This window comes from Athene cunicularia, assembly GCF_003259725.1.
Source record: "Athene cunicularia isolate RWA chromosome 1 unlocalized genomic scaffold, athCun1 chr1_part4, whole genome shotgun sequence".
NCBI lineage: Eukaryota > Metazoa > Chordata > Aves > Strigiformes > Strigidae > Athene > Athene cunicularia.
This window is the reverse complement of record NW_020799094.1, coordinates 688,091-704,329: the sequence shown is the minus strand read 5'-3', so window position 1 is coordinate 704,329 and position 16,239 is coordinate 688,091.

Here is a 16,239-nt window from a genome sequence, read left to right as displayed (position 1 = left end):
GGGGGGGGGGGGCACATCGCCGCTTTGGCAGCCACAAACCCGTGGGGTCACACAGGGTGCCCCACAGCAGCCGCACCCCAGAGGTTCTGTGTCCCACGTCAGGACCGCTCACGTCTCCTTCTCGTCTGAAGCAGGGAGAGTCCAGAGGTCAAGTCCCCAGGGGAGGGTCCTCACCTCGGTGGCTCACTGGAGGCATTTTGCAGAGGGAAACACACACCCCCCAAGCCTCTGTCAGAGGAAGGATGAGTGTGCACAGAGACCTGCCCCCCCCCCGAATACAGCCGCTGCATTCATTTGATTTTGAGACATTTAGGTCAAACCCCCAGAAGCTGAGGAGCTCGGTACCCTGTCTGCTTTTCCGCCCAGAGCTGAAGCTTCCCACCAGTGTGGGAAAGGAGAGAGGAACCCCTGGAAGCTGCTGGGCAATGACGAAACGCCCCAGGTTGGGGGAGAGAAACGAGGTGGGATCAGCCCCCCCACCCTGAGACCCTGTGAGGACGATGTGCCACCGGCTCCCACAGCGACGGGCGCCCAAGCGAGGCACAGGACGTAGGTAACTCCAGCTTTACCAACGTAAAATGGATTTTCAGGTGTTAGAAAGCATCAGTCTGCCTATGCCACAGATATGTCAGGTGGGTCGCCGAGGCTTAAGGACCTGATTTAATTAAAACCACAAATTCTTACCCTAGAGTCAAGCCGAGCCAGGGGTTATGTGCTACGATACCTGTTCTGGGCTGGGCAGCCCTGAGGCATGGACATGCCAAAGCTGGGGACAGCGACTTCGGGGGGCTTGGAAATCTAATCTTGAAATGTTGATTCCCAAGATACTGGGTCACAATTTTCCTGAGAAAGAAAAGGAAAAAGAAAGAAAGGGAAAAGAAAATATTTGGCTGAAAAAAGGAACTATCTGGCTGAAGTCAATCTGCCTGGTTTTATTTCAGCAACTACATTTAGATTTAGTGCTTCATCCACGGTACCCGAGTTTGAGTTTCTTCGTACTTTCATTAACTTCCACTCCCCCGCAACCTTTCTGCTCCCTCACTCATTGCCCATTCCGTTTGCTCATATCACTTTTTCTGTTTATGCCCCCGATGAGGCCCCCGCAGGGTCCAGGGCGATGCTGAGCAGGCAGAGCCGAGACCTGCTGCGGAGAGCAGACACGTGGCCTCCACCCATCCCCGCAGAGGCCAGCAGCAGACCCTGTGTCCTCCCGTAGGGTTGGCGGAGGGGGGGTCAGCGTCACTCACCCCAGTGTCTTTGGCCACCCCGCCTCATCCTCATCCCGCAGGCAGGGGGGGGGCACGGTGCTCCCACGGCTCTGTGCGCTCTGCTCCGTGCCGTGAGCCCCAAAGGGGAGGCAACCTCCCACCGTCAGAGTTCCACTCCAAACCCCCATAATTCTGTACATTTTCCACCCCGTTTGTCTGAGCAGCACAGACCAGAGCTCTGCCGCTCCCAGCTCCATGGGACCCCCATGGGGTGGGGGGCAGTGTATAAATATCGCCACCCCCTGCCCCTCTCTGCAGGGGTCCCCTGGCGTTCAGAGGCAGATATCCTCGGTGCTGGCTGCCCAGGAGCTGCTGAGCTGTTTGCACTACCTGTCCTTCGGCAGGTTGAGGTGCCTCGTTTGAACCAGAAGGTAAAATTCTACAGCTGAGAGAAACCCCCCTGGACCCCTCCAAGCTGCAGCTTTAGGCTCTGAGATGAGAAACGCCATTTTTTCAGGCAGATTTTCTCATGTAAATGCTGCTGCTTTGGCTCCAGGATCCTTGCCTGGCCTGAAGGGTCTGATACCTGCAGGAGACTTTCCCAGGCTCCTCCTGAATCAATATTTCATGCAGGAGCTCACAGCCAGGCTCTAAAAGGCTGATGGTCTGCCTGATGACCTCATGCTGCCTTTCATGTATAATTCTCAATAAGGAGACCGGGATGTGCATTCAAAGAAGCAAAATCCTATCAGCAAACCTTCTGCTGCCATCACCGGGTTACTGCGAGTCAGGGGAGCTGGAGACCTGGCCTTGGCCACACATCGTCTGTGATGGGCTCACGACTTTTCTTCACATTTTGACTAGTTTGGCTGGTGCTGCCCTCATGGCCCGTGGTGTTATTTCGCTGGAAGCATCCCAAATCCCCTTCTGGGTAGGGCTGAGCGACTTGCAGAGGGAGGGGAGCACAGACACAAGTCCCAAGGCGAAAGGCTGCAGCAGTCCCTGGCGCGCACAGAGAAATCGCCACGCAGGTCGGGGCACGGGAGGGGCTGGGCCTGTTCCGTTCACGTCTGGTGACACATGTGGCCAGCTGAGACCAGAAAAGGGAGATGGGACAGCACGGGGCTGACGTCCCTCTCGGCTTTGCCTGGCGCAGGCTCACGGAGAGTTTGTTTGGATGCGATGGAGCCACCCGCAAACGGCCTCCTGGCCCGGGCGGGGGTCTGCCCTCACGCAAAGCGGGGTGTGAACGGGTGAGCAGGGCGGTGAGGCAGGTCTGACAGGACGGCGTGCTGGATAAAATCGGTGTCGGTCAGGCCAGCTTGTAAGCTTTTGGGTGCTGCAGAACAAAAGCACAATAAATAAGAGCAGTGAGGGCTGGATGGGTGGATTCCTGGGTCCTTTGCCAAGCTTCTGCACCGATTTGTGAATTTTGGTAAGTCCCGTTGCTGCTTTTCAATATCTGAGTGCACGAAATGCACTTTTTAATTTAATTTATGACTTGGTTTGGCATTGGTATCTCAGGCACGTTTCCCTGATGTGTGGGGGAGTGATTTTTTGAAAAATCACCCCCATCACTTTAGGATGCAGAGAAATAAAGGTTAAAGGAGCTGGGAGTGTTCAGGGTGAGGAGGAGGAGGCTGAGGGGAGCCCTCATCCCTCTCTGCAGCTCCTGACAGGACATTGCAGAGAGGCTGGGGCTGGGCTCTGCTCCCAGGGGATCAGGGACAGGACAAGAGGGAACGGCTGGAAACTGCCCCAGGGGAGGGTCAGGCTGGGCAGGAGGAGAAAATGTTTCCCAGCAAGAGTGGTCCGAGAGTGGAACAGGCTGCCCAGGGAGGGGGGAGTCCCCATCCCTGGGGGGGTTTCAGGGCCGTTGGGATGAGCTGTGGGGGATGTGGGGTAGGGGAGAGCTTTGTGGAGTCAGGCTGAGGGTTGGACTCGCTGACCCCGAGGGGCTTTTCCAACCTGAAGGGTTCGGGGATTCTGTGAAATGCTCTAGGGAAACTCAGGTGGGTTGTCTGGTATTATGAACTGTGCTCCCCACCTCTTTCCCTCTTTCTGCTTCCAGGGAAAGGAGGCCAAACTAACTCAGAGATGATCCCTCCATGCAGCTCTCAATCCAACCGGCCTCCAGCCTGCTGCGGGACATGGCTGGCTCAGAGGAGCTGCACCTGGGGCTCTCCATCCCTTCCTGCCCAATGTTGGCCGTGGTGCTCCTTGGCAGCGCCGTCCTGTTTTTAAAACTCTGTTAAGAGTTTTACAAGATCTTGGGGCTTTCCCTGCCATGCAGGGTGCATGTGTTTCCACTTGCAGGGTGACCCATGCAGTCGAGTTGATGAGCAGAGATATCCAAGAGGCAAAAAAAAGGCAAAAAACCCACGGTACAAATTCCTCCCCTTTATGGGGCAGGAGTTGAAGCAGAGAATTACAGATAATTACAAATGTCTGCAGGTGGTGGAGAGCTTCTGGGGAAAGCAGACAGCTCTGGCAGTTTTCTGGAGGTGTCGCAGCCTGGGGCTGGGCAGGTGGGAAGGAGAACGTGGAGCAGCGGGTCCCAGGGCCAGGAGGAGGAGTTGGAGCAGGGGGTGTTGGGAGGGGATGGTGGGAAACCCACACTTGGCACTACCAAGGGTCCCTGGGCAGCCCAGATTTCCCAGAGACACTTTTGAAACTCTACTGGGCTGGGAAAGGGCCGGGACCAGCCTCTGGTCAGAAAGTCTCTCCCACTTGTGGACCAGAAAACCCTTCACTTCACCATCCCCAACAGAAGCAGATACACGAAACTCCTCCATCACCATCAAGCCTGGTCATGTCAAGTCTCAGGTTCAAACCACAGCACCAGGACAGGCAGGACTGGTCACATAAGGCAGAGTTATGTGGTGAGTAGGGCTAGATCACAGCAGGCAGCTCGGGGTGGTAAAACAACTCTGAAATCCACAGATCTGTGGGGATCAGCCAGAGACCTCTGTGTTACCCCCCCCCCCTTCAGCCTCCAACCTGAGATGGATGGAAGCGCCCGAGCACCCAGAGCCAGAGGAATTCCTCTTTCCCCCCAAGGCTTGCAAGCAGCACGCCACTGATGCTCTTCGAGGATGGGTCTTGACCATGTATGTCTCATCCTTACTACTGCCTCTGTCCCCCAAAGGAATGCATCAGCTCGTCCTGTCACGGTCTCGAGGGAAAACCCAGCGTGAAGTACGGTCCAGCCTTCCCACGGCGCGCGCCAGGAGACGGCGGACGCAGAGCACGCTCAGAAAGGTGTCTGGAGGCAAAACTGGGTGAGCTCACACCAGAGCCTGACGGCTATAGAATGCGGGTGGAACGGGACATTTGGGTGCCAGGCAGCAAGGTCAACGCCTGCCCTCTCCGACCCCTGTTTGTCTGTTCACACGGAGGTAGAAACACCCAGGAAATCGATGGGTTGGAAACGCGCGCGCCGCCAAGGAAGGAAAACCCGCAGCCCTGTGCCGGAGGGCTGACAGGGTGGAGGGTGCGGGAAACACCCGGCTCAGGGCGCAGACGCCAACCTCTCCGTGTGTGCAGGAAACCTGCCGACACCTACGGCAAAGCCATCCTCGTGGTGGGGCCCGCACCGGGCCTCTGAGCTGATCCATCCACCCCGAGAACCTCCCTCGTCAGCTCCTCTGCAGACCCACAGCGCTGGTTCTTGAACCCGCCTGTCTCCTGGGAGCCTGCGTCTGCTTTGGTTAATCTTTAACCCTCCTTTGTACCTGCTGAGAATAACTGCTCTGTCTGATAACCCCCTTCCAATCCTGTGATTGCTGTTTCCCAATTAACAGATACAAATTGCCCTAGCATAATATTGATGGATATATCCAATACTCTGCTGGAACATTTTAAACTTTATTGAAGTATTTATTCCTTTTCTTTTTTTTTTTTTTGTTTTTTGTTCACCGAGGAAAGCAGACAGAACATCATTCTAGACATTATTGTAAGAGCAAAATCAATAAAGGAAATTGTGTTTGGTTAAAATATTTATGCAGTTACATCACTCAGAGTTATACGCATTTCTTCTAATTAATAACATCTTCTGTGTGCAGTGCAAGAATCCGCATCTGACTGTAAAACCAGCACAGCTTTCAGCTATTGCCCAAGACTTAGCAGTTACTCAAGTTGGCACTGGGTGATGAATTTGCCCTTGAACTTTTAACCCAATTCCCATCGCCCGTCTGGGCTGCGTGACCCCGGTGACACCGCGAGGCTTTGCCCCCCACCCCTGTGATGGCGGTCAGACCCCCCGGCCCCGATGCAGCTCACGCCTTGGCGGTGGGGTCGCATCTGGCTCCTCGCAGCTTTCTGCGGGCCGGGTACGGGGCTGTTTGGTTTTCACACCGTACGCGATCGTGTCCATCATGGTGGGGCAGCGAGCAAATGCTGGCCACACCGAGGGTGTGAACACTGGGAGAAGCGATTTTTCCCAAACTTGTGAATCCTGGACAGACGAGTCACTGGGATGTCAGAGATTAGGACAGCACAGGTATGGGAGGTGCAAGAGTTCAAGGCCTGGGACTGCTCCTCCTTGAATGCAACGCTCAAGACAGACTTAAGGGCCGTGACTTACAACAGAGCAAGTAACAGCGTGTCCAAAGCCAGTAAGGAAAGAGCAATCACTTATGCCATAAATGCTGCTGTCTCACCAAAGTCACATAAATGTGACTGGGCCACGCTGATGGTATCCTGGTGTAGACAGGGAAGAGGGAGAGACTGTTTAGCCAGTGATGCTGCAGCATCTTCAGGAGGAAGGCGGTCGGGAACACCAGAATCACGGCCTGGATGGAGCCCACAGCACTCCTGTGGCACGGAGTGTCCCGGGGGCGTATGCCTCGGGGGCTGCAGGCCACCGCCCGGGGCCGGAGCTACGGCCACAAGCACGGCAGCTTTGAAGGTGGAGAAGCTGTGGGTGAAACACGTCCAGTCGAGGCACGTGTCAAAGCGACGGCTTGGTCGTACAACCCACAGAGCCCCGGCTCCAGCGGCTCCACTGCCTGCGCTACTGGGGGACCCAGACGGGACCCAGTGCCCAGACGTGGTCTCACCAGTGCGGAACCGCTGGGGGGCGGCGGCCCCGCGCAGCCTGTGTGCCCCAGCACCCCCAAGGACCTGCGCTAAAGGTTGGGGTAACTCGTGCCCACCAGCACCCCCTTTGCCCCTTGCTGGCCACACAGTCCTCACCCAGAATAAAAGCACCAACTCAAACGAAATTTAAAACACAATCTGTGGGACAAATCTGTTCCGACCAAAGGCCATCTGTGGCAACAGCACACTACATCCTCAAGCACTGTTTTTATTTGTGCTAATTACCGTTAATAATAACGACTGGCCATTACGGCTCAGCCGTACATTTGAACTCCGTGGGATTTACTTTCTCAGCAGACTCATTTCATAATCCTCGCACCGTTCTGATTTCAGCAGGATTCAACTCACAGCCCCTTCCGTTCACAATCCTGCTATCTCAGCCGTCCCCGGTCGCTTCGCTGCCCCTTGGAGCCTCCTCTTCAGGAGCTGTGGCCAGCATGAGCCGCAGCTAGCCACCCCCCCACGGGAACACCTCCCCACTTCAGCTGGGAACCCCTTTGTTACCTATAGTAAAGCGCTTTGGGTTTTTTTTCTTTTCTGGAATTTCCCACGGAACAGGAAAAAAAGTCTCCTGCTGTACCGTCAATCAATTCTGAAAGCCTTTTTATCAGAAGTGTGATATCCCCCCTCCCCGGGGGGCAGCCGTAGAGAACCACTCACAGCCTTTCTAGCGGCGCCCACAAAATCGATACTGCCGGCTGCTGCGTCTTCACCAAATCGCACAGTTTGCACCCGAAGTAGAGTTGAAGTCCAAATGCTTGGAGCCGAGTTGACCTTATAATCCGTGAGGAAGTCAATGGAAAGGCTCAGGAGGCCGAAGGGTCAGTGGGGTGCTCACAGCTCTCAGCACAGGCGCCGGCATCCCCCCTCCCGGCACAGCAGCCCCGGCAACCTCTGCGCTCTCTTCCGCTACCCGCCCGCGGTTTTCCCATCCCGGATGTGATTTTTATGCTGTTTGTGGGGGGTTTCTCAGGCCTTTCCTTCCATTTTTCAAAATTACCCTGGGCACTGATCCCTTTTCCGTGCTCTGGAGAAGCTGTGGATTTCACGAGTATTTTCCTTCCTCTGCTACCCAGGCTAGTGCAAGGTCCAGGACCCTCATTTCGATTCTCACTTCGTCTTTCTTTGCAGTAGCACAAGAAACGGGATTTGAAAATCCCCCATAATGGGTCAAGCTCTGCAATATTCTCTGGCTCATTTATGAAAATACTGTGCGATACGCATGATAATTCATCTCAAAAATTACGTGAGATCTTTCCCTCTGTGTACAAACTCTGCTCCCATTCCACACAAGAGAAATCGCCTGTTGGATACGATTTGTATTTGATAAACTTGTGAAAGTTTCTGCTTGTCTCATTATCTGCCAAACCCCATTATTTGATCATTCATATACATTTTCTAAGCACTGTGACTAGATTTTTACCCCAGAGTCTAAATGCCTGAACCTCTCAGGGAGTTGCTGGGAGGTTTTTTGGGGAGCACCTTGGTGGTACGAGGACGTGTCTTCTCGTGCACGCTCCGCTGGTGCTGGCCCCTTCCCATATTTTCCTATTAGAGTGTTCAGATTTCCTTTTTTTTTTTTTTTTTTCAATTTTAAAGACATTTTATTTCTCTCTTCTGTTTTCCAGGCTTCTGCTCTTTCATCCCTCCCTCCCCATGGTACCTGAACAGCAGTGATGAGCTAAAATCACTTGGTTTAGTGTTGCTTGAGGCTGAGATGAGACCAGTCATCAGCCTCAGGATATGACTGTGAAATAGAAGTGGCACCGTTGCCCCTAACAGAGTTTCTCCAGACTCTCATTGGCTTCACTGAAGGATATCAGGGTCCAAATGCCAACAAGGGAGGACAGGCCGCGTGTCTCTTCAGGCCCCACCATGCGCAAACGACAGCGTGTGCTCCAAACTCTTGGGGTAATCAGAAAAAGTTTCAAGAGCGAGACATTAGTTCATTTTCTGATGATGACTAAGAGCAAAGTGAAGAATCTGAGAGCAAAGACGCATCAATAGGGTGATTTTTAAGTGAACACCTGGGTAGGTGAATGTCTAGACTGATGTTTTCTTCAATGAATAATGGAGCGTTTGCTGTGGCCAGTGCAGCAGAGTCAAAGCCTTCTGCTTGTCATGATCCTTACGTAGCACTAAAACCGCCTTAAATGCATTTGACATGTGTGGGGGCTCCTGAGGGAGAATTTATCACGGAGCCTGGTGATCCATGGAGTGAGTGACTCAGCTGTGAGCCTCAGCTTTAAACCGCAGATCAACGCTGCACAAGCTCCTGGGTGTTTATTCAGCCTAGAGTGGTCTGTGCCTGTTCCAGCGTCTGTGCTTAACTTCTTTTCACCCTCATGGATTGCAAGAGGCAGAGGTGGATGAGCCCCCGTGCACAGGCAGGCGCCAGGGGATGGGGCCCTGCTTGAACAGAAGAGCAAACATCGTTACACACTTACGCATCTTCCTGATGCAAACCTCCCCTGTGGACGGTGCCAGTGACACTAATAAATCCAAGCAGCGCAGGCTTCAGATCTTCCAAGCCTTTTGCATACATATATGGAAAGGCAGTGCTGGCATCACCAGCTAAAATTCTGTTCTTTATGGTATTTACAGACACAGCCCTTCTGCTGGACCTTGAATCGCCACCACTGCTTCCAGCTTCCACTTTTAGAGGAATAAAAAAAAAAAAAATTATCAACTGGCATGCAATTTATATATATTTTATAAACTGACAGCTACAGCTACAGCTCATAGCAAGTAAACTGCTCGTCAGGACGCTGCCTTGCTGGCGCAGGAGCTCTCCCCCACCTTGCCCCTCCATCCCCAGGGGTGGGCGCCTCCAGCCTCCCTCCTCCTGTCTTTCGGGGAGACCAGCACTGTGCAGCGGGCGGCCAGAGGCTGGGATGGCTCCACGTCGGCTTCACAAGTGGAGCTCAACGCAGTCCTTAAACCTAACGACAGGTTGTGAAGATGGACGCTGAGCCGAGTGGCTGGGTCGGTGGCTCCCGCCCTGACCTGTGGTGGGGTGCAGCATCCACGGGCCGCACACCTCGCCCCAGAGAGGCCCCCCCGAGCTGGTCCCACCACTGCCCCACCCTCCCAGGTGCAGCAGGGCCCCATCCCAGCACACAGCAGGGACAGCCAAAGTGACCCATGGCGACCCAGGTGGGATGGAGCGCAGACCAAGTAGCCAAAATGGGAGAGGGAGAGGCACAAAGCTGCGGGCTGTGGGGACGGCGGCATGTGGGGGGAAGACAAGGCAGGCTAACCCTAACCCTAACCCTAACCCTGTCCAGGGAGGAAGGAACGCTCCTGCTGTTGCGTTTAATCACCTCATGTTCAAAGCAAACGGAAAACCTGCAGCTGGTGCCTGGCAGGCAGGGACAGGCACTGCGGCGTTCCCGCGCGTGACGCCGTGGGCACACCACAGCCTGCGGCCCCCGCGAGTCGGGGCAGGAGGACTCCGGGCATCCCGGGGCTGGCCCCGCTCACCAGGACACGGTGCTGAGCCAGGCACCGGGCGGGTGATTGCTGGCTTGGGTCTCTCCAGCAGCTCCTGCCTTGGGGTTGGATATTAAAGACCCTGGTGAGGCACCGAGGATGAGCAGAGGAAGCTTTACCGGGTTGGAGCTGGAGCCGTGGCGGGACGACACGGTGCGGGAGCCTGGGGGGGCTCCTCGGCTGGCTCCGGGGACCACGGCGCAGCTGTGTCCTCCAGAGCTTCTCACGCATGTGCACAGGCTCTGGCGGATGGCGGAGAGCACAGCGGCTGCCCCCCGATCCCCGGGAGTGGTGGTGGGGGCACACGTCTGCCCCACAGCCCCAGGGTCAGCTGTCCTGAGCAGACGTGGGAAAACGCAGGGAACCCCCCATCACCCCAGAGCTGGGTTTCACGGCGACCAGCAGAGCACCATGAAACTGCGGCCTCCCGATTCCCCGGTACGCTAAAACCAGGCATTAAACAAACGCGAGATGTGTGCCCTGAATCCCAGAGCTGTTTCCGTGAGCTATATTTGGCTGTGAGGATTGTTACCCTTCAGACTGGAGGAACAGCTTGTGAGTTTGAAAGATTTTTTTATGTTTTTTCTGACTATAAGTTCATCTAATAAAAGTCAGCACCTCTCACCACAAACTATATTTGTCTGACATACATGCAGCTACATACTTAGAGTAGCTACGTGTTTATAAGGATATTTTTATAGCTACAACAAACACCACCTCTGCTAGCTCTGCCCTCCGCATTTCTGCCGTCCTGCCCAAAGTCTCCCAAAGGCCCCAGAACCCTTCTCGGAGACTTGTGTCCAGCAGTTTGCCTCTCCCGTTTTGCAGGTGCAGGATGCTGCAGGTGGCATCAAGGATCGACTGATGCTCAGGAAGGAGTCAGACGTGTTTCACATCAGGTCAGTCAAGGACCGTTAGGGAGGGAAGGGATCTGTGTCTTTTATTTCCCAGATTCCTCCTAGCTTGGGATGTGCGGCCTGGATTGGAGACCCGAGCAAACACGTAAACAGACCTGGAGGAGATGAGGTTTAAAATCCTGGTTAGATGAGGTTTAAAAATCTTGGTTAGATGAGGTTTAAAATCCTGGTTAGATGAGGTTTAAAATCTTGGTTTCACTTGCACCCTGAGACACAGGGAGTTCATTTTGCTTTAATACACTGTGCTGAAAAATACTATTAATCAGTATACGGGCTTTCCTCGCTGCATATATTTTAAAAAACGGCTAAAACCATCTGACATAAGGGGTGAGAACTATTCAAAACGAGAAGCATTGGTGGAAAGAGATGTTACTGCTGGCGGATAAGACCCTGGGGTTGCAATCAGAACATTCGTGACTGTGGAAGCATTTCCAGCAGGCAGAGGTGCTTTATCCCTCATGATTTTACCTGAGTGAATAATTTTCCAATAAAGCGCAATGAAAGAAACTCCATGTCCCATCCCAAATATTGTGCTGCTGTTCCCGTGTGGTTCTAGGTGAGTGGGGTGTTTCTCCTCCTGGAATGCGAGCGCGGGCGAGGCGATGCGCTGGCCTCCTCCTCCTCCTCCTCCATGCTCTCCAGCCCCCCCAGGGATGAGGGTTCCTGTCTCTTGCCTGCGCCCGGGAGCACAGGCTGGAGTCCCGGCGGATTTCAAAGCCAGACGGGAGGTTCCTTGTCCTGGTGGGGCCACAGGTGTTTCAGGGAGAGAAGAAATACAGCTCCATGTCAGCAGGCAGGAGCAAACTCCCCGCTGAGTTCCCGTCAAAGGAGCGATGGAGCGTCTGGTCATTGAGTCAGGGATTGCACAGCAAAACCCGGGCAGCCTTAAATCTGGAATTCTCACCAGGGTGAGATGCGAGGGGCAGGGGTGGCACAGAAGGTGCTGTCCCCAGCCTGGCGCCACCATCGCTGGGGGACAGGCAGAGCGGAGAAGCACAGCAGGGTGCTCCCAGGAGCATCGTCCCAGGCGCAGCTTTCCCTTGTGCTTCCAGCCCTCGTGTGCCCAGCAGAGCCACTCTGCTCGCTTTTTACACCTAAGGGCCAGCGCCCACTTCCGTGTAAGATGATGTTTTAATGTCACCCGCTGGCAAATCCAAAGTGGCTTTCGGATTTACCTTCCACGGCAGAACGAGGCGTGGTGTGTAACCGTGACTGTAACTCACTGCTGGAGCCAGTGACACCAGACGGCGGGCAAGGTTGTCCCTGAAGGTGTTTCATCCTGCCGAACAGATCTCTGTGGCACAGAACAGGTTGTGTGGAGCACAGAGCCCTGGGGGGACACGTGAGAGATGGCATCAGACCCGTCGTCTCACCCGTCTTTAAACGTTGCGTCCTGCAAGTCAGAAGGAAGGTGCCCGTCTAGTACAGGGGGAAAGGAACAGAAAGAGGGAAAGCTGCTGAAAAACGCCTGCCCTGGGAACCCTCCCAGCCCCGCCACTCAGACAGTTTTCCTGAACTTGGAGAAATCACTCTTCTGAAGCCCAGAATGGGTGCGTTATTAACAGGAAAAGTTTCCTGACTGCCTTGGCTGGATCTTGGAGATATTGATTGTGGTTTGCAGCTGGCTGCACACAAGCTACACAGCGTGTCTGCTGCAGCTCTGAAACACGTATCAAGATAAATATAGTTGTCTCTTTTGCTCAGTAATTCAGTATTTCTCCAGGCCCCTTGTCGTGGTTTAACCCCGACAGGCGGTTCAGCCCCACAGAGCCGCTCGTTCACGTACACCCCCCCAGTGGGATGGGGGGGCACTGGATGGGCAAAAGAGTAAAATCTGTGAGTTGGGATAAAGACAATTTAAGAGGTAAATTAAACCTGTGCTCCTTGTCCTCTCATCTTTATTGCTGAGTGCGTGGGGTGTTCTGGGACATCCCCTGGGTCGGTTGGGGTCAGCTGTCCTGGCCGTGTCCCCTCCCCACTCCTCCTGCACCCCAAGGCTGCCCGTGGGCGGGGGGGGCGAGGAGCAGAAAAGGCCCCGAGCCTGTGCCAGCGCTGCTCAGCGACCCCTAAAACATCCCTGTGTTATCCCCCAACACAGCTTTCACCCCAAATCCGAAACGTGGCCCCATACAAGCTACTCTGGAGAAAACTAACTCCATCCCAGCCAAAACCTCTGCCCCCTTCCTTCTTATTTCTACCCACGTAAACAAAATCCCATAGGGAGACATCTGGGCATGCAGAATTTTGCCAGAAATACCCTTATCGATGGGATAAGTGCTTGGGTCCCCTCTGTAAAATGAGCAGTAACACAAAACGGCATCAAAAAAATACCAGCTGGACTTTCCCAAGGGGCAGAGCTGTCTCCGAACCGCAGACATCAAATAATTATTTCATCCCTTGGACAGCACATGGCTGATCCCTGCAAATCAAGATAGAGACCCGCCATCGAGGCATCACACGAGTCCAGCACTGATATTTATTTATCTGAAATTTTTCAAGCGAAGGTGTAATAGTTTTTGCCGCTGTTATTTAGCGTTTTTGTTGCTGTTTAGCAGCTCAGTCACGTAGCCCAGGAAGAGGAGCACTTGGTAGCAGTAGTATTTAGTATCTTTGCTGTCCATCGGAGCACAGATCAGGCACTTTAATATTGTATTAGCGTTGTGGAATGAAAAGACAATCCCTGCTACCAAAATCTTCCAATCTAAGGACGGGAGAAGAGGAAGAAATGAGGGGAGAAAAAGAACCGTGAGCAGCGTGGGTCGCTGTGAGAGGCTGCAGGAGCCACTGCACGCTGCCAGGCAAGCAAGAGGCTGTGTTGCAAATTATGGATTTCATTGGCAGAATCAGCTGGAAAACGGATGGGGTTGAGATTGTTTAAACTTCCATTTTCATGCTGCTCCTCTTATCAAAATCACCTGAAACAGACGAAACTTCATCTGCAGTAAAACAGCAAGACAGAGCCCCAGTAATGATCCAGGATTATTGTGCCGCCACTGAAATCGGCTCGTGCCTGACTGTGCAGCCTTCAGATGGAACAGAGCACTGCTCAGGTACTCGGGCTGAAAAACACGCAGGGGAGTCAGGGGACAGGGACAGGGACAGGGAAGTGTGGGCGATCAAACGCTCTGATAGTCACCTAAAACCTGTGGGCTTGAGAAATCTCCTGGCTGCCCCTCATCGGGGGCAGGGGGACAGACCCAGCCTGAGCCGGCCCATGAGCTGGGACTCCTGGTGACTTGTGTTTAGTGTGTGGGCACCAACAATGACCGTTAAGGCCTTCCCTGAGCAGACGCCTCACGCGATGCAAAGCGAAGGCACTTTCCAAGTGAGGAACTGCCATCGGGACGGTGATGCCAAGCGAGCGTTGCCCAGCGCCGTGAGCTCTGAGAGCCGTCTCTCATGCCCATCAGAGAAGCTCCTCCTTGGCACGAGGACCCTGGGGAACAACCCTGCGGGTCGGTTTAGTTCTTGTGCTGCAGAAGATGGGGCTCAGCACGGGGAGGGCTGGCAGGGAGACGCTGGCCATGAAGATGTGAGAGGCCAAGCCCGCCAGCCACGCTGGTGAACGTGGACGAGCCATCTTCCCATGGAGAAAGAATGAACAACGTAAAGCTGAGAAAAACAGGCCCCAGAACTGATTTCCTTGTAGTTGACCCCAAACCCACTCATCACAGCTGGCACTGTAGAGAGAGACAAACGCAAACTGGTGATGGGGCTCAAACATGGACGGGGACCAGCGCTCGTGGGGCTCAGAGCAGTCCCAGTGGCAAAGAGGGTTGTGCAGTTCCCCACAGGTGACACAATAAGTGAAAGGGACACAGAGCCAGACGTGGGAAACCTCCAACCTCTGGGTGCCCGTGGGGGTGAGCAGCAGGAGAGGAATGGGAAAAATTGGCTCTGCCGCAGCACGGCATGGTGAGCTGAAGGACAGAAAGGCAAGGTGAACCAAAGGAAAAAGAACGAACTAGAAATGATCCAGTATCATAAATCTGCCAAATCTAAGCAAGCAGATTTATGTGATGTGCTCTGGCTGTCTCAGAGTGCTGCGGTACAAGCTCTTATTTAAATGGGGGTTGGATGATACAGAAACATGCCATTAAAGATGTAAACATCGCACTTCGCTGTGGCAAGAATAAACACTGTATACCCACGAGCCCAACGACTTCTTCATTTACCTGTTACCATGATAAATATCAACATGCGAGGTTACTGTTATTACAGACATCATCAATCTAAGGAAAAGGGAGGAAGGTTTGCAGCTATTCCCCGGATAAATAGTGACTAATCAAATGTCCTGGTGAAGCAAAGACATTTGTGCCAATTTCCCGTTCACCCGTGGCATCCCACGGCTTCTGCTTTATGGACGTGAGAGACCTTGAGCTATTGGTAGTTGTTCCTACTGCAGAGAGACGCAGGAGCCTCTCCTTACGTGATGAATTTGTCAGCGCTGCCGAGTTGTCTAGACTCTGCCCTGGCTGCTCCCAGTCCTGCTGCTGGAGGAGACACGGTTGCGGCTCCGCTCCCCTCCCTCCCTCTTCCCACAGAGCGAGCTCCCACGCCTTGGTCTCAACACGGCTTTGGGCCTCCACAACCCCCTGCGTGGCTACCGGCTCGGGGAGGGGTGGCTGGAGCTGTCTGGGGGAGAAGGGTCTGGGGGTTCTCACTGACCAGCACCTGAACAGAAGCCAGCAGCGTGCCCGGGGGCCAAGAAAGCCAACGGCCTCTTGGCTTGGGTCAGCACTGGTGTGACCAGCAGGAGCAGGGAGGTGACAGTCCCCTGTGCTCGGCACTGGGGAGGCCACACCTGGAGGGTTGTGTCCAGGTTTGGGCACCTCAACCCCAGAGAGATCTGGAGGGGCTGGAGCGAGGGCAGAGGAGGGCAGCGAGGCTGGGGAAGGGCTGGAGAATCAATCCTGTGAGGAGCCAGGGAAGGAGCTGGGAGTGTTCAGGGTGAGGAGGAGGAGGCTGAGGGGAGCCCTCATCCCTCTCTGCAGCTCCTGACAGGACATTGCAGAGAGGCCGGGGCTGGGCTCTGCTCCCAGGGGATCAGGGACAGGACAAGAGGGAACGGCTGGAAACTGCCCCAGGGGAGGGTCAGGCTGGGCAGGAGGAGAAAATGTTTCCCAGCAAGAGTGGTCCGAGAGTGGAACAGGCTGCCCGGGGAGGGGGGAGTCCCCATCCCTGGGGGGGTTTCAGGGCCGTTGGGATGAGCTGTGGGGGATGTGGGGTAGGGGAGAGCTTTGTGGAGTCGGGCTGAGGGTTGGACTCGCTGATCCCGAGGGGCTTTTCCAACCTGAAGGATTCGGGGATTCTGTGATTCAAGGAGCCCAACTCAGCCGAGGAACCACATCCCCAGGTGCCACTACATCACCCACCCTCACCTGCCTAAAGGCAGCCAGGGAATATCCTCCAGGTCTTTACACCGACTGCCCGTGCTTTACAACAGACTCGCTGAGAAGCGCCTGACAGGAGAGCTGTCTTGCTTTTAAAAACATCCAGTGCCTCCACTCTGAGACACCCCA